This window comes from Polistes canadensis, unplaced genomic scaffold (genome assembly GCF_001313835.1).
Source record: "Polistes canadensis isolate GaletaPanama2010 unplaced genomic scaffold, ASM131383v1 scaffold_36, whole genome shotgun sequence".
NCBI lineage: Eukaryota > Metazoa > Arthropoda > Insecta > Hymenoptera > Vespidae > Polistes > Polistes canadensis.
In genome coordinates, this window is record NW_014569583.1 from 662,993 (window position 1) to 685,980 (window position 22,988).

General features: G+C 35.4%; 1 protein-coding gene across 8 annotated transcripts in view; it reads right to left on the bottom strand.

The window, feature by feature from the left end:
- LOC106784487 (MOXD1 homolog 2) overlaps window positions 1–22,988 on the bottom strand; it is a 177,790-nt gene that overhangs the window by 112,485 nt on the left and 42,317 nt on the right. The window contains exon 1 of one of the 8 annotated variants that reach the window (XM_014744088.1): window positions 17,273–17,357. The exons of 6 other annotated variants lie outside the window; for them this stretch is intronic. The gene's annotated coding sequence lies outside the window, so the exon portion shown is untranslated. Of the gene's footprint in view, window positions 1–7,117; window positions 7,182–17,272; window positions 17,358–22,988 lie in introns of those variants that run through there. One more of the 8 variants, XM_014744082.1, reaches the window with a different exon arrangement.

Below are 22,988 nucleotides of genomic sequence, written 5' to 3' on the forward strand. Positions count from 1 at the left end.
GAGAGAGAGAGAGAGAGAGAGAGAGAGAGAGAGAGAGAGAGAGAGAACATATAGAAGGATGAGGTTGAGAGGGGGCGGAGGCTGAGGGGTTGAAATTGCTCGAAAGAGTTGGTGCTCTCTCGACGAGGAAGAGAAAATGAGAAGAAACTAAGTAAATGCATGTGGGATTTTATAACGTGCACGTTGTCGAAAAGGTGTGGAGAAGAACTAACGAAGCAAGAGGAGAGGAGGGGAGAAAAAAGGAGGAGGGTGGAGGAATAAGGGCGGTCCCGCCCAGTCATGAAAAGTAAATTGTTATTTCGAATTAGTTCCGAGTTAAATGAAAACTAACGGTGGACGTTTTAATGAACCTCGAAAAGATTCCGCGTGTTATACGCGACGTATTAAGCAAAAAAAAATAATAAAAATTACGGGTAATCCAATTGTACCATTTTCAATTTTTGATTTCACTTCGATTAATATATTATAATTATCTAACGTCTAATAAAATAAATTCTGTTTATTTATCGTGCGAATTGTTGAAATCACAATTTTTAACAACGAATTATATTGTACGATATTAGAAATATATTTCTATTGTAACGATCAATGGTGTAACCCGATGTATTTTTTTATACTTGAAATATTGATCGATATTTGTTAGTTTAACCCCCCCCCCCCCGCTTCTCTTTTCCCTACTCCTCCTCCTCCTCCTCCTATTCCCCAACCCAACGATATATATCGGCTACGAAAATTAATGCACGTATTATCAGAGATAATTAATTAGGTTCTACGTAACCAACTAATTTTGTGCAAGCGCGTGTTTGCATACGAAGGAATTCCAAATGAATTCCATGTTTTAGTCGCCTTGCTTTGCTTGTGTTTCATCGTTAAGCATAAATAGGAAACAAGATAGAGAGAAAGAGAGAAAGAGAGAGAGAGAGAGAGAGAGAGAGAGACTAAAATGAAAAATCGATCTAACAAATGAAATAACACATAGAAACACACACACAAACACACATACAAACGCGAGTAAATAATAATCGACGATAAATGGGGGATAAAATTTGATAAAGATCGTTGTATTTCCGCTTCCTTGTATTTACTCTCTCTCTCTCTCTTTTTTTTAGTTTTTTTTATTTAACACGAACACACGGGAATAACGTTCGGTTAAGATTCAATGGGTTTTCCCTTCCGAAACAGAGACTCAAAAGCGTATTGAGGTCGTCGATCGCTTCTAATCATTTTCCAGAACGCTGAAGGTTTGGAGAATCGAGTGGAAAAATCGTTCGGAAAAAATAGAAATAAAAAAGAAAAAAAAAAAAAAAAAAAGCCCACGGACAATTTCCGAGAAACATTAAACACCCATTTTTTTATTTCAACTCGTATCTCGATAGTGATGTTCCCCTCTCTCTCACTCTCTTTTTTTCTCTTTATTTATATCTCACTCTGGATGTTTATACGGGGGATATGGAGAAAGCCTTCTTCTCATTCTTCTCTCATTTTCTCGCGTTTCCTCTTACTTCTCACGGTGTTTGAGGCTAACATTTAAGCTCGTGAACTCCTCTCGCGAAGCTTTCCACCACTACCAACACCGCCCCCCCTTCCCACACCATAAATACTTAAATTCGCTTACAACGCGAGGAGAGTTTAAAAGGAAATGCTCCGAAGTTTTTGTCCGCAAGCGAACTTTCTCTCTAACGTATTAACATAAACTCATTTTGGGCTTAAAGAAAGAGAGAGAAAGAGATAGAGAGAGAAAGATAAAGAGGGAAAGAGAACCACTTAAGTCCTTAATTCGTGAATTTTCAGTCGTTAGCAACTTTACAAACGGGGTGGTTTGAGTTCTCGAATAGAAAACAATGCGTATTCTCGAAACTACGATATAACCGCACAACAGACTAGAAAATAGCATTTTCTTTTGAAAAATACGTTCGCGCATTTGCAGCGGCGACTCGCTTCGGGGATATTGCAAAAAATAATTCTACGGGAGAAAGGAACATTCGCAGCGAGGAATCAGCGACGAGAAGAAAAGGGAAAAGAAAAAAAAAAGATAATAGAAAAAGAGGAATTTCGAGTTTACGTTTTTATTTATTCCCGGGCAGTCGCAATTAACATCGGGGACTATTTAAGAGTGGCATTGCACTATTTCCGTCTCTTTCGTTCGCATAGTGACACACGTGTCGTTAGCTACGCTAAAGAAACAGAGACACACGTAGTACACGTAAAATTAACTACGAACTCGCTTGATTTAAACGCAAAAAGAAAGAGTTAATTTCGTCCACGGCCACATTGTTCTCTCTCTCTCTCTTTCTCTCTGCCTTATTTTGTTATTCATCGCGCTAGCTACATTACCATGAGTACGAGGAGTATACAGAGGAAAAGTCTCGTTCTACGCGTTGAACCCAAATTAACCTTAATTTATAATTAGATAAAAATATAATCTAAATGTGATATTATAATTCGTTGAATATACGTTAAAGTATACGATATTACCGGTTGACAATAAGCTACCAATAGATTTGTCGATTAAAAATCATCGTCAATAAATTTATCTTTCATTTCGTTACATTAAACGGAAGTTATTTAAAAAAAAAAAAAAAAATGATAAATTTATAATCACAATATTATAAACACTTTATTATACAGTTATTCGAATACAATAACGTATTATTATTCGAATCGTATCGTATCAAATATTACAGTTAGACTAACATTGAATAGAAAGAGAAGGGAGGCAAAAAGAAAGCAAAGAAAATAAAAAAAAAACAAGAAAAATACTGAACATTCTTTTAGATCAAAAATCTGACAATCCGAAACGAAGACGACACCACGAATGTCCGTGCTATTCGTTCGACGTTGGATTATGTCAGGCAGGATCCTGAGAATCCTTGCACGCGTTTCTCCCCTTCACCTACTACTCTTTCTCTTTCTCATATGTACATATACACACAGACGCATACTCATTCTCTCTAGAATCCCTAGCTCGTTGTTGAATGCCAGCTGGTGTGTCTTTCTCCATCCACACGTCCCTCACCTTCATCTCCCTCGCATCTATCGTTGGTTTAAAGAGCAGACTTTGAGAATGGGGTTCGATGATGCCACCACAACGATCCTGATGCTGGTACTACGGTATAAGTATGACGTTCCTTTACGTGTGTTTGTGGGTTCACGTTACATAAGTATAAGCTGGCAAAGACACCCTGTATATACAATACAATGCCGATGCTGTCTGAGAAGACGATGCCTTTGTGAGGAGTAGTATCCAACGAGGGTCTCTTCTCGCCCATTCCAAAGAGAATGGGAGAGAGAGAATGAGAGAGAGAGAGAGAGAGAGAGAGATACCAGTGTTTGAGCACAGAGATGCATCCGTACAATAACGTGTTGATATTAAATGCACGCGACTACTCGGAAACTGGAAATCCAATGGCCAAATATTAAGGGTATATATCTTTTATTTCTCTTTCATAACTCCAACTAATGTTTCCGGTTAATGGAAACTACGAATATTATTGTTATTCTTTGTCATTTCTTTATTTCTTTCATATCGAATATAATAAATCATTAATAAATAACCTTTAATATAACGATTATTAATACCGATAAAGGAAAAATTGCAACAATTTGTCATGTTTTTACGATCGAACAGTACTTGGAATAATATTGTCAAAAAAAAAATACATACATATATATACGTATATACATTTATTTGCATACAATCGTTTCCAAGATTGTATATTCGACAAAGAGAATTCGAAAAGATCGCGCTCGGAGGAAAAATATTGTATTATTATTCAATGTTTTACTGATATTAAACTCGTACTATCAAAACGAATCCGATTTAGCAATCGTTCCAAGACAGGTAATCTGATTCCACTTTCCCCCCACTGTGTTACAACCAATACGTCTGCTTATATGGCCGTTTGTTGGATCTACCCTTCTCTCTTGTCCTCTCTTGCTCACAGTTCTCTCCCCCATATTCGTTGTTCAACTAGTACGACACGATACCTACGATACTTGCACTAATAGGTATCATGTTGTAGTAACTGTTATACTATAGTATCGTGATCACACAATATGATACTAGGCATCGTGATGCTTCGATGCTACATCAATGGTATCATGTTTTCAAATTTTTAAAGAGCCTTCGATGTATCCCTCAAGTTTACTTACCCGAACCCGTTACGATCATTTTTATAGGATAACACACATACACACACACGTGCGTACTTTTAAAATTAAATACCAAAATATTTTTTTACAAATACACATATAATATATCTCAACGAGAAAGAAGTGAAAATCTTTTTTTTTGTTTTACACAGATACGAAGTTTTTACCACGGTTAAAAAGGGGAAAAAATAAAACGGTGCCGGAGAAATAGAAAAATTTTTTGGAAAAGTAAACCGACGAACTGGCACGCGGACGGATGAAACGAAATAAAGTCTCGTAGCTGGAGCAATATTTCAAGCGTGCATATAATCCTGTATCATGACCACCGAAATAAAGAAAAAAAAAAAGAAAGAAAGAAAGAAAAATCTAGAGAGGAAAGAAGGAGGAGGCTTAACTTCGATACCACGAACGACGGAGTGTGTTAATCCCCTTCTTCCACCCCTCCCCTTACCTCTCCTCCTCACCCTGCGAAATCAAAAGTGAAAATGCCGAAGCGTGGTCGCGTAGAAAAAGATTCTGAACGGATCCACGAAAGAGAAGGATAAAAAAGGAAAAGAATAGAAAGGGAGAGAGAGGAAGAGAGAGAATGAATAAATAAAAAGAAGAAAAAAAATCCCATACCCCAGCCCTCCAAGGGATTACGTTTGCTATAATAGCCGTAAACCTCACTAGTCCGAGATGGTTTTGCTTTTTACGTGCACATCTGTGTGTGGTTAGACGTTAAACGTGTATGTATTCGTGAGATGATGCAGAATGTAAAAGACAGGAAATAATAAGAACAGGAAGTTAGATGAAAATTGAAAATACGGAGCGGGCTGTTCATTTATTCTCACGGTAAAATACTTTTCGCGTTTGGCTTCACGAATAAGACACGCCGAATTATCTTCTTCGTGACGTCTTCCTTGCATTACTCCCACGCTTAGGTACTTTCTTTCTCTTTCTACGTTTGATCTCTACCGGAAATTGTATTTCATGCGAATCCTCGTCGCGATTATTTTTCAAGAGCGTTCCTTTTTAAAAGAATTAAAAAAAGGGAAAAGAAATGTAAGATAGGTAAAGAGTTATAGAAAGAAATGAAATGGAAAAAGCTTCAAAAAGAAATCTTCTACTTTATCCGTGTAATACACGTCCAAAAAGGATAAAAAGATGTTTAGGAAATAATGAAAAATTGTATAGGATTTGGTTCTACTTGGAAATAAATGAGAAAATTACGATAATCCTTCATAAGAGGATCAAATTTCAATAGTAACGTTTAATTTACGATAATTATTAATATATATAATATAAGAAATCATTCTTAATTATCTTTATTAATTATTTGATATTTTTTGATTCCTCCTTTGATCCAAATGACTTATTTTGATTATTATCATTTATTAAGAAACGACATTAGTAACCTCTTTAGTTTTCTTTTTCCTCCTTCTCACGTAATTTGTTTTTTCCTTCAAATCCGATCATTTTGCTTTTAACTCTCGGTCTCTGATCTTACGTCTCTTTCACGTGGATATACGACTTCCTTAAGTTGTCATTTTTATTAGCTCGTTTGAAAGCACAACCAACGGGAGATAGCGTGTAACTTCGGTAGAATATTCCACACGCTCGAAAGCACCTGAAATTACCACGTATATGCCATGTATGTGTGTGTGTGTGTGTATATATATGTGTGTCTCTTTCTCTCTCGGCAAAACACAGAACATGGAAATAACTATTATATTATATGCGCGTTTTCAATACCAACATATTTAAGTGGGTACATATGTAAGTACATTGCATGCACACACAATCTCTCTCTAACTACATATATATATAGAAATGTTCTCTTTACTTTCCTGAATAACTATGTATTAATTAAGCGTGGTATGTACCGACTTCAATTACATCTCGCTTCAATTATTTTCTCATTCTTCCCCATATTACATGCTTATTATATTTTCGTATCGTTTAATCGTTCATTTTTGACGAACAATTTCCCAAAGTAATTTAATGTCAAGTTGTATCTATGAATTAAATCGAATTATCATATTCTTATGAATATTGTAATTACGTGCAAGGTCAATATTTAAAAGTAACGATTTAAAATACATAATTGTCCACTAATGAGAGCAAGGAAAAAAATGAGAAATTTCTTTTCGCCAATTAGCAAGATAATACTTTGTATTCAAAGAGAATGAAAACAGAAAAAAAAAAGAAAAAACAAATGAATGCAAATTTGGATCGAGTGCAAACTTATCGTTACGACAGCATCGAAATCATATCTTCCTGTTAGAGGATTACAATATTAACAGTTCTCTTTCAGAAACACGCGAAGTCAAGTCGAGTAATCGAGCTTTAAATTGTTCGAGCGTGGTATATATGTGCGCTTACGAGGAGATGGTTGGGAAGAGAAAACTAGCATGTGCAAGCGCGCAAGAATGCAAAGAGATTTACATTGGGGACGTAATTCCGGCTGACGAGTTTACAACAACAACAACAACAACAACAACCAACAGCGAAACGCGCCGTATTCTAAAGAGAAAGGAATATATACGTATAGGGAATATATAGAGAGAAATGTATCCTCGGTACGACGTATTTTGATGGAAGGAAATTAGATCTAGGAGAATGAAACTGTTTAACCCTCGGGAAATTATGCTTCTTATTTTTTTTCTATTTTGTTGTTCTCCTTTTTTCTTTCTTTCGTCTTATCCATCGGTTTTTTTCCCTCTTATTTCTAAGTTTTAGAATAAAACAAAAACTTTTTGGATAAATTAACAAATGTCAATGATCATTGAATTGTTCGTAAACTCGAATATTTCATTCAAAGATCTTTTGTACAAATTGCTATCGTTTGATAACGAAAAAAAAACTCATTCGAATCCCTCGAAAAAAACTATACCAAAATGTCCCAATTTATTTTCTTTCGAACTTTCACGGTCGTATAAATATGTTAATACGTAGACGCAAAAATAATTCAGAATAAACTTACGTATAGAATAGAAAATTGTTTCTTTCTAATAAGAGGAGGATAGTAGTTTTATCTCGAAGCTTACCTGTAACATAAAAAAATCAAGATGTATTTTATTAAACGAATAAAATTGCATATTGCATTCATGTATGTGCATATATGATATTAAAAGATAAAATGCTACTTGCAAATTTAAAAGCAGCTTTTCCATCGTCAAAGTAACGGCAATAATTTATTTATTCTTACGAACGGAAAAAAAGTAAGAAATCTTCTTCAGGATAAATAAATCGACGTTTTTTATTTTTCCCTCTTGCATTCTACTTTCTTCCTTTCTTTTCAAACGAAAACTCACAATCGTCTTGTATTTTCTCTCTCTCTCTCTCTCTCTCTCTCTCTCTCTCTCTCTCTCTCTTTCTCTTATTATATTTACTACAATATTCGCGGAAATAAATTTACGTCGTACAAAAGTAAAGAGAGAAAGGGGAAACAAAGAAAAATAAAATGAAGGAGTTGAGCTATAGTTCAGCAAGAAAAAAAAAGGGTAGCTTTAGTTGACGCCAATATCTGGTCTTATGATAAAAGAATATCGATATAAATGTAGTAATATGCGTGATTTTGTGTGTTCTTTGCGTTAAAGTTTAACAATTGCATGGCGTAATGCTGTATGATAGGAACGAGAGAATGAAATCTTTCGTATAAAATCTCTTTATTTTTATTATTATTATTAAAACGAAAAATATTCAAATTTGATAAATTTATATATTTCGTTAGGTTCGATTTCGATTTTCAATTAACGAACGATATTGATCGTAATCGAGTAGGGATGACGATATATATCGAGAAGAATCGTTTAAATTTTGCCAACGATACGTGATAATATCGAAGCAACGGAACTACTCGGGTGCATGATTGGACAAAGTTAATATCCAAGCGAGAATCGCGTTCTCAAACTCCCTCGTATTTCCCCATGCTTTAGTTTTCACTTTCATGACAATGAATACACACACATCTACACACAACCCTGTTATGATCCGCTGTTAACATAGGTCTAAGTTGGTACATGCGGTATCGCAGAAATTAAGTTGATCCAAATCTCGAAATTTTATGCTGGAAGCTTAAAACCTTGACAAATTTTTATTACAATTAAATTCTTACGGTTTTTATATTTTCTTTCTTTTTGTGTAGACTTTTATAAAAAGCCATCAATAAAATTGATTTATATAATATTTTATTTTCTTCCTTTCTTTCCAATACGATATCGAATATTGCCTAAAGCTATTTTATATTTATAATGGATAGAAGAATTTTACACAAAGAGCGGAATATATTAATACATATTTTCTTCTTTTTTCCGGTCAAGTAATCGTATAATCGTATGTAATATGATAAAAAAGAAAATAAGATAGATGATCAAAAAATAATAGGTAAGCTTGTTGTGTAAAACAACAAGCGATATTTTATAAAATAATTCTACGAGTAAACGATACGCTTCCTTTGTAGGACTCGTGTAAGGAACATAATAGGATTATATGGAACAATTTGCAAAACTACTAAACACAGCTTTCCATAATTGGTCATGGTTACTCTACTAACCATTTGCCAATCGACTCGGAAATACTAAAGTTGACTACCTATGCTTTAAAAGGTAAAATGGCCTGGACAATCACTTACTCGCCGTGCATTGAAATATTATGAGATACTTTTCATGAAAAATAAAAAAAATCTAACTGTTTATTTAATAACAGTTTATTTAAATACAATCGAAGCATTTAATTAAAGTACCTCCTTTTAAAATAATTGAATAATGGAATCAATAAGATGTTAAGGCACACGACCGGCTTACTTTTTAATACACACATATACATATATATATATATATAAAGTATTACTTTAATAAATCACGTGTTTGAGAAGCAATTACTACAAAATAAAGTGAAACTCAAATTTATTGAAAATTTATTGAAAATTTATTGAAAATTTAATGAACCACCTAATGGATCTCATCCAAACCGATAATGCATTGCTTAAACCAAATGTTAATTATAAATCGTTTTGGCAATATTGAATTATTTGATGTCGTATAAAGCGACAAATGGATTTAGAATGAGCTAATGAAAATATGGTAGGATTTGAGCACAATACGGTGATTATTTAAATCATAATCGATCAATTAATATGGAAAAAACGAAAAGTTAACGAGTTATCTCCTCGACGATACGGATTACAATCTGACGAACAAACTAACTAGTATAAATAGAAATACAAAAAAAAAGAAAGAGAAAAAAAATGAGATTTACTCAATCCCTCTCTTTCTCTCTCATTCCGGTCGCGTGTATATCCCTTTCTTTGTCCTACCCAAATGGTCGAAAAGGGATGCTCGCAGAAGGGACAGCGGGAATTTGAACAATACACGTGGTAGAAAAGTACAAGCCAACGCGACATAACGTGGAATATTATTTCAGAATGAAAGAAGACAATGGAATTCCCCTGTTGCGAATACAATGTATCCTTCATGCGAGAAGAAAATCGCGCGTCACATGGGAACCTAGTTTCTTGAATATAACACACACAATCCGCCTACACTAGGAAAAAAGAGAAGGGAAGAAGAAAAAAGAAATGGAGAGAAAAAAAGAGAGAGAGAGAAAGAGGGAGGATAGAAGGAGAACGAGAAAAGAATAGTAAGGGGTTTGTGTTTTACGCAGTAGTTCGCAGTTCGGCAGTAGAATTCTAGAAGAAAAGTGTTCTTCGGGGGAAAGGAGTGAACAAAAGAGGAGTGGGACTTCTCTCATTCAAACGTACAAAAAGGAGGCAATTTTTCTACGACCAATTTTTTTTTTTAGCTTTTTTTTCCCCCTTCTTTTTCCTCCTTGCATGTTGCAAAACGCCTCAACGGAAAGGAATTTATGACTCCGAAACGGGACTGAAATTTTTGCACTACGAACTACGCCGATGGGAAAAAGGCAAGATGATGTTGAAGGAAATATTTTTTTATTCCTTCTTCTTCTTCTTTTTTTTTTTTTCATCCACCTACGCTCACGTACGTCTCCGATTAAATAAGAATATATTTGTATAATATATCCAGGTAGCGCGTAGATACGTCAGAGAGAGAGAGAGAGAGAGAGAGAGAGTGAGAGAGAGAGAAGGTAAAATATTCTCCTTGCTATAACTATTACGATATTCCGAACATCTCGTTATAATTGTACCGAGTGAATATTTATTTATTCCTAAAACGAGAACCAAAAAAAAAACAGGAGGGGTAAAGTTAAATAAAGATTTTTGAAATGAATAAAAGTGTAACTAGTGGGAGAAAAATTTGTAAGTAGATTTACTGTTACTGGATACTCGTTGTTACGAAGAATTGGAAAGATTTACTTTCTTTCATTATATTCTATTCTTTTTTTATTTCTTCTTAAAAAAAAAAAAAAAACAAAAAGAAGGTTTGAAGATGTAATTAAAATTTTAACAACATAATCCCATCTTCGACGATATATCATCGATGTTTAGTATATATTCTTTATCGAAATAATAAGACAACTAAAAAAAGGGACTAACACATTTGTGAAACATCTAGAGGAAAAGTGATAGAGGTTGCATCTTATTTTGAGAGGTCAAAGTGTACTGTCCGCGATTGGTACGAGAGAAACGGTAAATTTTACATGCGAGTTCCACTATCTCCAGAGCTATTCGATCATTCAAATAGGTCGGTCGAGGTAATACGTAATACGTGAGCTCATTTCTTCTTTTCCTGTCGGGAAAATCGATTCGTGTTGCCATTTCATATCTCTCTCTCTCTCTCTCTCTCTCTCTCTCTCTCTCTCTCTCTCTCTCTCTCTCTCTTTCTTTCTTTTTATCTTTTTCTTCTTTTGCTTTTCGACTTATTCTTTCTTTTTATGCAGCGTCATTTATTTTGCGAGCAATGCTACGCCATCATACATAAGCCATATAAAATGTAAGCATGTAAGATCGACAGAAAAAAGAAAAGAGAAGGAAGGGAAAAGGAAGGAACGAGTGAATGAATAAGTGAGAATAAAGAGAGAGAGAGAGGTAGGAAGGATGGAAAGGTTTGAGAGGAGGGTTCTTTGGAAAAGGGTGGGAAAAAGGATCGATGCTCGCGCATCGTTATCAGTAATTCTTCGCGAGGACACGCGCCCTCCACAGAGAAGATGGATGAATCGTCGAGCAACGTATACTCGTATTTCTCGTCCGAATAACGTCGACAGGGCCGTTGCTGTAGCTGTTGCTGCTTACAAGCCGTAAATTTGTCCCTAATTTTCCAACCGCTATATGTACTGTACCACGAATGCGAGAACAAACGATATAAATACGCTATGGCAATATATTCTCGTCAACCGGAAATGAGAGAGTCAGAGAGAGTGAGAGAGAGAGTGAGTGAGAGAGAGAGCTACGATCACACGAACAATTGAAAAAGAGAGAGAGAGAGAGAGAGAGAGAGAGGAATAAAAAGAAACATGTACAACAGGGAATGGATGTAAAGCAAGTGGAGCATACATGCATATACTATAAGTTTGAAATGCGATACATACTCGAAATTCTAACTCGATATCCGACTAATATTAAAATTCCGTAATGCATTGGATGGGGTATACATATTTCTTTTTTCTCGATGATGATGATGATATCTATACGTTTTTATAATCCGACCAAGAATACTTCGTCAACACGTATTTTATACGTAGGTATATTGAAACGAACATTTTTTCAAATAAAATATCTACTGATAAATATATATATATATATATATATAAAAAAAGGTTTCTAAAAATATAACAGAGATTTATCATCGATACGCGTTCAATACTTTCCAATGGTATCAATGAAATATTTCATTGACGTGTATAACGGTGATAAGATTCATCATCAACGATTCGAGAATAATGCAGTGGTAATTCGAATTTAGGTCAGTGTGTTGAAGATAGTATACGAAGAATGGTATACAAGATTCTATAATCCCCTCCTCCTCTCTCCCTTCCGCCACTTCTTCAACAATGATTATCCGATTGCGAAAGATACAATTACTTACTTTGGCGTTGAGTAAGATCGCGAGCGCGTTAAATTAGAAGCACGCAATCGAGACGAACGATTAAACTTTAAGCCGACTGTCGGGGGTGCTCTGATAATAATCTTCTTCGTTTGGTGTATATATCCCTCCCATCCACACTACCACCACTACCATTGTTTCCTCTTTCTCTTTCTCTCTCTCTCTGTTATTATTCCAGACACTGCTGTTTGTTCAGCACCTAGCGATACATCAACTCAACTGAAAATTATTCCTTTTCTACTATTCTGTCTCTCTAATAATTTCATATTTACCAACAACTCTCTTTTAGTCGAAATCCAAACGAGAGCTATTATCAAGTAAATGTCGAAAAATCACTCTCTATCTCTCTCTCTTTCTCTTTCTCTTTCTCTTTATTCGTGGCAAACCGCGTTCAAGTGGCAGGCAGGCAGATAGATAGATAGATAGATAGATAGATGGTATGCAGATAAAATCATAAAATTAATAATATTAAAAGTCGATTGTGAAATTTCGCAAAAAATATTCGCGCTTCCCCGATTCGCCGGAACCGCGAACGCGAACGACGAAATTTTTCGAAAATATTCCCCTTTCCAATATTTTTTAACTTCGACGTTCGTTGAAATGTTATGATAAAAATCGATCGGGAATACATTTTACTTTTTTTTTCTTTTTTCTTTCTTTTTTTTTTATAGAATATCGACGATTTTTTCAAATATTGTCATCGAACATATCTCGACAAACGAATGCGTTTTATCGTGATGTCTCCTCCCCTTCCCAACCCGCCCTTCCTGTTCCCTTTCGAATTTTAATAGTATTCAATATTTGTTTAAATATTAATTGCTTTTTAAACATTTATTTTCAATATCGTCAAATTGACGATATTTCGCGTTATTTAAAGAACGAAAAGAACAAAAACATTATCGATTAGTCGAGTTATATTATTTCGACCGAATTCCACTCACCCAACCACTCTGCATTATATAGGGCATATAAAAAATGGATATGGACAAAAATCTAACCGATAATAATCGTCAATAATTCTACTAGTTATACGCGAAGTTGTTGTATTCGTAATTTCGTAAATTAGCGGCGGATGTTTCGCGAACCGAGACGAAGTAAATTGGTTTTGGAAGACGACGGATATGATCGATTTCATGAGTGGCGGCTATCCTCTTTCTCTTTCCTAGAAAAGTCTCTCGATCCATAGCTCTAGACTATTCTCGACTTTGTGGAAAACAAGAATAACCCGAACAAGGATAATGGAACAACACCTGAGACCCTTTATCATCTCGTAAACTAGGATTCGAATACGATACCTTCTCGATGCTCTATGTATAGGAATATCCTTGTTATATATCAAAACGAATGTAATATTGGAGAAAGTAAGGATTTAAACAAATAACAAGCGAACGAATAGAAGGTGAAACATAGGAAAATATTCTTGGAATACTAAGAGAGAGAATACGAGCATAAGGAAACACGTTCAAACAAAAATGTTGCACTCTAATAACGTATAAGTCTTACAAATGAGTATAAATCAAACACGGTATATACAATGAGATAAGCACCTGGGTGCCTGAAACGAAATAAACGTAACTCTGGGCAGGATAGTTTCGAATCATCAGAAAAGCAGAAGCAAACGTAGGAACCGACAGTGGCGGCACAAAAACGAAAAGGAAAGAGACAGAGAGAAAAAGAAAGAGAGAACAAGAGGAGAAGGAGGAGGAAGAGGAGGAGGAGGAGGAGGAGGAAAAGGAGGAATACACGAAGCATTCTTGACTTATTCATGTTTTCCCCAAGAGCCAACGGGCATGCGAAGAAACGTACGTGACCGAAGATATCCTGGGCCCCTTTTCTTCCTGTATTTACACGTGTTGCTTGCACGTATATACGTGTACGTACGCGTGTGCATACACGAGAGATGCACGAAAATATGCAATGAGTATGAAAGAGGGAAAGAGAGAGGAAAGAAAGAGAGGACCTGCGAGATGGCCGCTCAGAGAATATGTATGTATGTACTATGCACCGTAACGGTACCATGGAGACCATGGGATGACCCTGCCTGTGTAAATGCGCGACCTCAACGAAGACGAGACCTCGCAACCAGTAGTAGTATACTTCCTTAGTCACCTTATCCTTCTTCTTTTACTCAACTTCCTTCTCCTTCTCTACTCACGCACACTTTTTACCTCGGGCGCGTGTTTTAACGCTAAACTTTTCAAATGTTCGGTCTTTTTGCGATCCTGTAGACGGGAAGACATCACAGAATACATTTGCCATATTCTCGTAGAATTTTCTCTTAGGTCAACGAGGTCTCTCTCTCTCTCTCTCTCTCTCTCTCTCTCTCTCTCTCTCTCTCTAACTTTTCCTCTCTCTCTCCCTCTCTCACGGTTCGTTCTTTATCCAACGAATTTATCTTTATCTTGTTTTTTATCTTTTGTTTTTTATTATCCTACACCCCTACTTTGGAAGATTCAATTTAAATTCTTGAATATTTTTTATGGATAATTGTTAATTAAATAAATTCCACATGCGCTATAGGAGGCAAACGTGATTTCCGTGATTAACATTACGATAAGTATTATAACGTTTTAATTTACATTAATCAATTTTCATTAAAGATTTCATATAAGAGATAATGATAAAATATTAAAGAAATGTCGAAGGTTTGTAACCTTCCGTAATATAAACGAAAAATATTACTCTGTATCACCCTATCATTATTCGATCATTCTCCAGTAAGGTAGACGACGCGCGGTCGATCCTATCGATATTCGACGGTCCTTCGGAACGTGTCCTTCATCCCTACGTGCAATTCGTATGCCGTGCGCTTCACGATCTCCCGAGGGATTCATTTTTATAATGGCAAAATCGTTTCATGAGTTATTACATCGAAACGTGTCGCGCTTTTAAAGAAACGAAGGACGACGGAAAGGCAAGAAAAGAAGAAAAAAAAAATAGAAAGAGAAAGAGAGAGAGAGAGAGAGGAAAAAAAGAAACAAAAAGAAAGCAAAAAGAGGTTAAGGAATTTCGAAAGAAAAGGGAAAGAAGGGTCAGTGGTCCGGCGGTCCTTTCGGATCGATTTAATTGATCGAACTATCAAACTGTTACTTTATTTATATCTTCCCTCCGAACAACGAGAAAGTTCACAACGAGATACATATATATCAATTACAAAGTAATAAAACGCTAGGACGTATATATATTTCGGGTTCTGTTTCGTCTAACAATAAGAGAGAAAGAATTTTAATTGCATCGTAAACGTACTTTGTCCTGTCGTAGTCGTACTCGTCGTCGTTGTCCTGTGGAACGCTAGAAACGACGGACAACGAGGAACGATGAGAAGGCTGTTAGAGGTTGGAGTTATAACGAGAGAAGAAGAGGAGTAGGAGGGGGTGGAGGAGGGGAACATGAAGGACGAGTCGACGTTCATAAGGGAATAGTGTCGAGAAGCAGCAGAATCAGTATTGTCGACCTCTGTGTTCGCACACGTGACCTCTTCGCACGGAGTACCGTATGCGATGAAGCACGCAATAAACCGACAGAGAGATGAATAGATAGATAGATAGATAGAGATAAAGAGAAAGAGAGAGAGAGAGAGAGAGAGAGAGAGAGGAATAGAGAGAGCGTGAATTTAAAAAAAAAAAAAAAAAGAAAAAAGTACTATTTATGATGCCATCAATATTCAATCTCTCCAGAGACGAGCAAATATGTGATTCTAATTCATTGCCAATATGTTCGCGCATCCCTTGTTCGATCTTGTCAATCCGAACGACACGTTATCCCTCTTTTTCTCTTTTATGCAAACGACCGCGACACCGTTACAAATTTCAATCCGTGTTGCTGCTGATCGATCGATCATTCTCAATAGACCGAACTTTGTCTTTTTTTAAAACCATTTAATCGAAGCTTTTCTTATTTTCTGAAGATTTCACAAAGCTAGGTAGGATGGTGGGAGAAGAGAATTTAAAATCTATAAAATATTAGATTAATTATTATACATAATATAAAATTGTATGTATATATATATATATATATTTGTTCTTGATAAAAAGTTTCATCGATATTAAATCGATATTTAATATCTTTGCAGATACGTTTCTTACGACGTTGTCACCTGAATTCTATCAATTGATAACGAGTCGTTCGATAATTACGAAATGACATTTGCGAGATATATCGAATCTTTGAACCGAATGTAATTTTGTTAAAGTTTAATCCTCGTTATTTACGCTAACATTAAAAGAGTTGGAATTACTACTCTTGTAGAGTATGTATTTTACATTTATACACGCGTATACACAAAGTTATTCGAAGTATTCTGAAAATGATGGAAAATCGAGCGTAATCTCTGAGGCGAACAACTTGACGATAATAGAACGTAGTTGAATTTCCATCACTCTTTCTCTCTCTCTCTCTCTCTCTCTCTCTCTCTCTCTTTCATTTTGATAAACGACATTCCATCACGGTGATGGAATTTAACTCCTTCTCGATACTTTTAAAAAATATAACACGGCATATACTACGTACCAGTAGAGCTCGTTTTTAATTACACATACGATATGAATTGTTAGTGACTGTTGAAACTCTCTCTGAATGTAAAGAAAGAAAGAAAAAGTGAGAAAAATGAAAAAGCCCTTCTTCTGTACCAATCGTAAACGTACTACTACTCCAAGAATAAGCTACCTATTTGAGAGATCTGTTGTGAAAGTAAAAGGAAAAAGAAGATGAATCAAGAAATGTAACTATACTGCTAAGTAGATAAAAGAAAAAGAAAATAAGATGGAAAGAATAAAAAGGAAGGAATGAAAGAAAGAAAGAAAGAAAGAGACAGAGTAAGTAAATAAGATAAAAAAAAAAAAAAGGAAAAAGGAAACGCGGAGGAGGGGGAGAGCTTCTTCTGTCAAGGCGAATTACCAGTAAGAAAAAATTTCAAAAATCTCTTAAACAAGCTACAAGAGTAAAATAATGAAAGAATAAAGAAGAAAGAAAATGAAAGAGAGAAAGAGAGAGAGAGAGAGAGATCGAGTTAGTAAAAAAAAGTTTGTCCGTAAATGGAAGGGGGTGTCATTAAGATGCTACGAAGGAAGGAAGGGAATCGAAAAAGAAAGAAAAGGAAAATAGAATGCGAGCAGTACCATGTTAGCTGTCGCTCCGAGAATCTTCCTGTTCACGCTCGGATCTGCTGTACACTTCTACTCTTCTCTTTTTATTCCTCCTCCTCCTCCTCCTCCTCCTACTCCTCTCCTTCTTCTTCTTCTTCTTTTGCTTCTTCTCTTCGTTCCTTTCCCTTTGGCACTTGGTACAGCTTCCACTAATGGCCGAGATCAACGACGAGTACGAGTACGACGAACCGCGTCGTCAACGACACGAACCAAGAGAGGAGGTGAAGAAGTAGGGAGAAGGAGGTAATAACTGTACTCCGGAGGCACGTTTTACTCTTGGAAACCGGGCGTCACGAGATAGAACGTTAAGCTGACTATTCTCTCTCTTTCTCTCTACACACGCGAATTATTCTGATGTAATTTGAAAAATACTCACATACATATATACATACATATATTTACATATGTATATTTCACGATCGATGTTGCCCGTTCGCCGTGAGAACGTATACTGACTTTGCCAACAGCTAACACTCATTGACGTACAACCTACACGATATGTATGTTTACCAATACGGAATTTATATATATATGTGTGTATAACAGTTTTCTTTGAATCGTTCACGAGTTTGTGTTTTTAACTTATTACAAAATTTGTTTATCTGACATTTGTATTAGTAACTGTAAAACAATGCATCTATCCATTTATCTGTCTACCTAGTCATACCTCTACCTAGTCATCCGCATTAAACGAATGACTTTAAATCGTGAAACCAAGCGAGCGTGCGAGTACGATACACTTACTTTAGTTTCCTTTACTTCGAACGTATTTCTACAAATATTCTCCTTCTCTTTCTTTTACTTCGGCTCCTTTTCCTACTCTTTTTTCTTTCTCCTTATTCTTCCTCTCTTCTTTCTTTCTTTTCTCTTTCAGTTTAAAAAGAGGTATATATTCGAGAGTATATATCCACTCGAACGGACACTTTTCCGATTCGTAACTGATTCTAAGTTAAATTCTTCAAACCGATTCGTTCTTTATTTATTTCTTTCTTTCTTTCTTTCTTTCTTTCTTTACTCTAATCCGAATATCTCGATACTGAAATTTCTTCTCAAACATTTTTCTAAGCGTCGTATTTTTCTTACACTCTCTCCCCAACCCTCATTGTAAACAATCTTCGAAATGTAAACCGTGAAAACGCGTATCGTTAATTTTCATACCAAACGATTTGAATATCCTTTATTCAAATTCGTCTCGAAAAATAAAATCGTCTACACGGTGGAAATGCGTATTTTAAATCGCTCAGAAAATAAGGGAAAGAAATAACAAAGAAAAATTGTTCTTTTCTCCTTGCGCGAATGGGGGTGGGGTGTGGGGGAAGATATATTTTCCTCGCTGAATAAATTATGCTTTTGATTTTTCTCACAAATGTTTTCTATTTTGATAATATATGTATGTAAGTCCTTCGGTGCTAGGATATCAGAACGAAAAGGTAAAACTTATTTTCAAAAAATTATTACCTCGTGTATGCAAACTAAAAAAGAAAAAAAAAGAAAAATCGTTACCTTAAAAACGATACTAAATAATACAAATTTAATTATAATAATTCATTCTCTCGAATAATAAAAACCGTCCGATAAAAATCTTTCGAGTATAGAGTCCGATAAATTATTTTTTGTTCTTCTTTAAATAAAACAACAAACTGGGTAATATCTCGTAAAACTAAATAATATTATTCCCATAAATTTTTCTCAAAGGACGTTTAATGCTAATTAATTTCTACGATAAAGAAGAAGAAAAAAAACGATAATGTCACTTCGATAGTCATATCGGAACCCCCTCTAAGTTTTTCCACGGTATATTGGAAGGATTATTTTTTTTATTTCTATTACTCAGTCAGTAGAGAAATTTGAAAGTTGAAATACCTAAAGCGAACGCTCCTTTACAAAAATTCCTTTCAGATTTCAACCCACGCATAGGTAGGTAGGTAGGTAGGTAGGTAGGTAGGTAGGTAGGTTGAGGTAAGGTATATATCAAACGAGGTTAAAAGAATTTACGACTACGATCCACGATCCAGGAAGGAATTTTCCCTCCCACCGTCGATCAATTTTCATCGGCGATCAAAGCGAACGATCGTCAAAACCCTTTCCCGTTTTCTTTTTGACTATCTGTAAACACCCCTTCCCCCATTCCCCCCATCCACTTCACCCATCTGATTTTGTTTATTAAAATATTTATTACTTCTTTTTTCAACTATTGTGTATATAACGATTGAACAAGATTTTCGTTGAAGAAAACATAATAATCTTTGCAACAAGTTCTAATAGTTTACATTACCCCCCCCCCTTCCCCTCCCCCGCCAGTCCCAAACAAAAAACGAGCAAAAAATAAAATCATCGTATAAAAATCTTTATAAAATAGAGACAGAAATTCGTCATTCCTTTCATTTAATCGTTCTTTTCAGCTTAATTCTTATTCTCGATGTTTTGCTGAAAGTTGCTTGCATTTGGATAGATAGAAAGAAAGAGAAACGAGCTAAGCGAAAAAAAAAAAACAAAAATGGAATAGAAAAATGGAAGAAGACGATGAAAAGCAGAGATTTTTGTTGAAATTAATCCGCGACATCCACGAGTGGGAGTCTCCTTTAAAATTTATATATATATTTTTCTTTTTCATTCTCTGTTTAAAAGATGCACGGATGCAAGTTTGCGCGCGCGCGCGTTGGCGCGGAACGCATCATGCCTTACGCGTGGCTAACGACGACGCTAAGAGGTTTAATTAGTCAACAAGAGTACGTTATATCCAACAAAGCTTCTCTCTCTCTCTCTCTTCTTTCTAACATTTCGAGCTTTTCTTTGCAGTGTCCAACTGTTATACTATTATCCGTTGAAACGAACGTTTTCACCGAGACGCAATCCACATAGATGTTGTCATCTTTGTGTCGACAACGTTTTAGATCCTCTTTTTACTTGTATTCGCGAACATGCAATATCATAATTTTAAATATCATTAGTATCGTTAACGTTTATGCCACTTTGGCGTATTATATGAGAAACATTATTAAATAAACGATTTATTATATCCTCCCCCTCCTCCTCGACTCTAATATTACAACATATTAAATAATAAATATATTGAAAATATTATATAAAAATTATATGATATATTATAATATTGAATGTAATTAATCGAATGATGTAAAAGATATCACAAAAAGTACATTACACCACCCCTCGTTACGTATTATATAATATGTTATGTATAAATATATAATTGCGTTAACGTTTTAATAGAAAAATTTTCTATTAACGACGAAAATATCTAACGACGGGGTAAAAGAATTCTTTCTATCGCGAATGAAATAACATTTTCGAGAGACATTAAGAGGAAAATAAAAGAATAGAAAAGAAATCGTAGGATTTCCGAAGGTATTAGACCGCAGGCGAGGAGCCAAGCCACGCTTTCGCAATCGTTTTGGGTCCTTCGACAACGACGACTACGTCGAGGATGAGGATGAGGACGAGGACGAGAACGAGGACGAGGACGATCAGGTCACGAATGATACGTTTCTGCGGATGTGTCTTTCCACTTCGAGACGACCGAATGCAATCGATCGTTCGTGTTTAAATGCAACGTTGCGGATAGATACCACGATAGAAACGTTTCAAAATTCAAAGTCTATGGGTAATGAATACGTGTTTCTGTGCATAAGCATTTATGTATACAGATATATGTGTACATGTATGTATATATATATATATGTATGTGAAAACGAAAAGGAAGATCATTACGATATTAATTATTTAACTCCACAAAGTATAGTGTAAAAGTACATGTTTCACCAATTAACTACGTTATAAAATACTTTTTTTATTTTGTTTTCTTTTTTGCAGTATTCAAACGAATATTTTTAAAACATAAAAGCAAGCAAAAGAAATAAGAGTACGAAGATTATGTTATAAACACAGGCAAAAGGATACACCACCGGTCTTCCTTCTCTAATGAGATCTTAACGAAGTTAACGAGTTATATCAGAAAATAAGTATTTAGACGAGAAGAAGATTCGTTATTATATAATTTTATTATGTATTATACAATATTTCATCGTGATATAATTTTAATCGAATTAAATAATATTATACGATAATTTCGAAATGCATATAATTATTATAACAATTAAAAACAGAGATGTTAAATAAATGTACATTATTTTTCGATATTAATAAAATAACGTTCGTGCTAATTGAAAACTCCGAAAGTTAATAATAAATAAATAATATGAAATGTGTGTGTGCGTGTGTATAGTATCGATGATATCGACCAATAAAATAAAGAAATTATAAAGCTCTTTTTCTCTCTCTCTCTCTCTCTCTCTCTCTCTCTCTCTCTCTCTCTCTCTCTCTCTNTCTCTCTCTCTCTCTCTCTCTCTCTCTCTCTCTCTCTCTCTCTCTCTATGATTTTCTCTTTTTATCTACAAAGCGAGATAAAGTTACGAGTATATATACATATATATATCGAGAGAAGAGTAAACGAGGAAAAAGCACGCTGTCGCTTGTCAAACTTCGTTATAACGGTAGTGAGCGTGCCTAATTATGTGACACACAGTATGTTCGTTTGCTCGTTTGTTCTCTGGCTCGTTGCTTCTAGCGTTCTATGTCTGACGGACTACATCTCCTTTCTCTTTTATCTGTCTTTCTTCCTTTCCCAACTGTCTTTCTCTAACTACCCACAGAATCAAACATCTTCTATCTTTTTCCACGAAAAAGAGAGGAAGTGGTAGGAGAGTAGGAGAGAAAGAGAGAGAGAGAGAGAGAGAGAGAGAGAAAAGGAACCTCCTCCAGAGGCTTTCCTCGTAAACTACGACCCAGCTCTGCTCGCTATTACCGTGAAGATTAAATTGTTGTGCAACGGTGAGCTTTTCATCTTCAAAGGGCATTCGTCTGTTTGATGTGGCCAACCGTACATACCCGGCCCGATTGCAGACTCCCCTCCCCAAACTCATCCCACCCCATACCACCCAACTCAGCCCGTTGTCAAGTTAAACAGAAAAAACTTTACGATAGAGTAGAACGGAAAAGGAAAAGGCTGATAGTGGGGCTAGGGGTTGGGGTAGGGAAGGAGGTTTATAGGAAGAGTAGAGGAAACGAGTGAAAAGACGGATGCTGATGCTACTTCTTCGTAAATAACTGCTTCGTCGGTTTCCTCTTCCTCTCTTGTCGGATGTCGAACATATCTACCCTTTGTATCGTTAAATTCTAACCGACTATAGTTATTACTACGATACGTGCTCAACCAGAAATATATATGTATATATATATCAGTTTATTAAATTTAATTTAGATTAAGTTGACACGTTTGATCGTTTTAATTAATACGATGAATTGAATCGAAGTCATTAGAAAGAGAAATAGATAGAGACAATGAGAGAGAAAGGGGGTAAGGGTTTTTAGAAATTCTCGAACGAATCGAAAGAAGAAGAAAAAAAAGTTGATTTTTAGCCGTTTGTAATAGCTTGTATTTTATCTCTCTTTCTCTCTTGGTAGTATATGCTTGAAGAAGACTCCATCGTTTCGTCTATCCCTAGCACGATTTTTCAAATAGCCGGATTTGTCAATGTCGACTCGTCGTCGACGTGACGCATGGCTCGTTCGATTGTCTCTGTTTGGATCGTCGGGATTCGACGCGACGATAAATCCTGAACTATGACTCTTCTTTGATGTATATATGTATATTTGTATATATATATATATA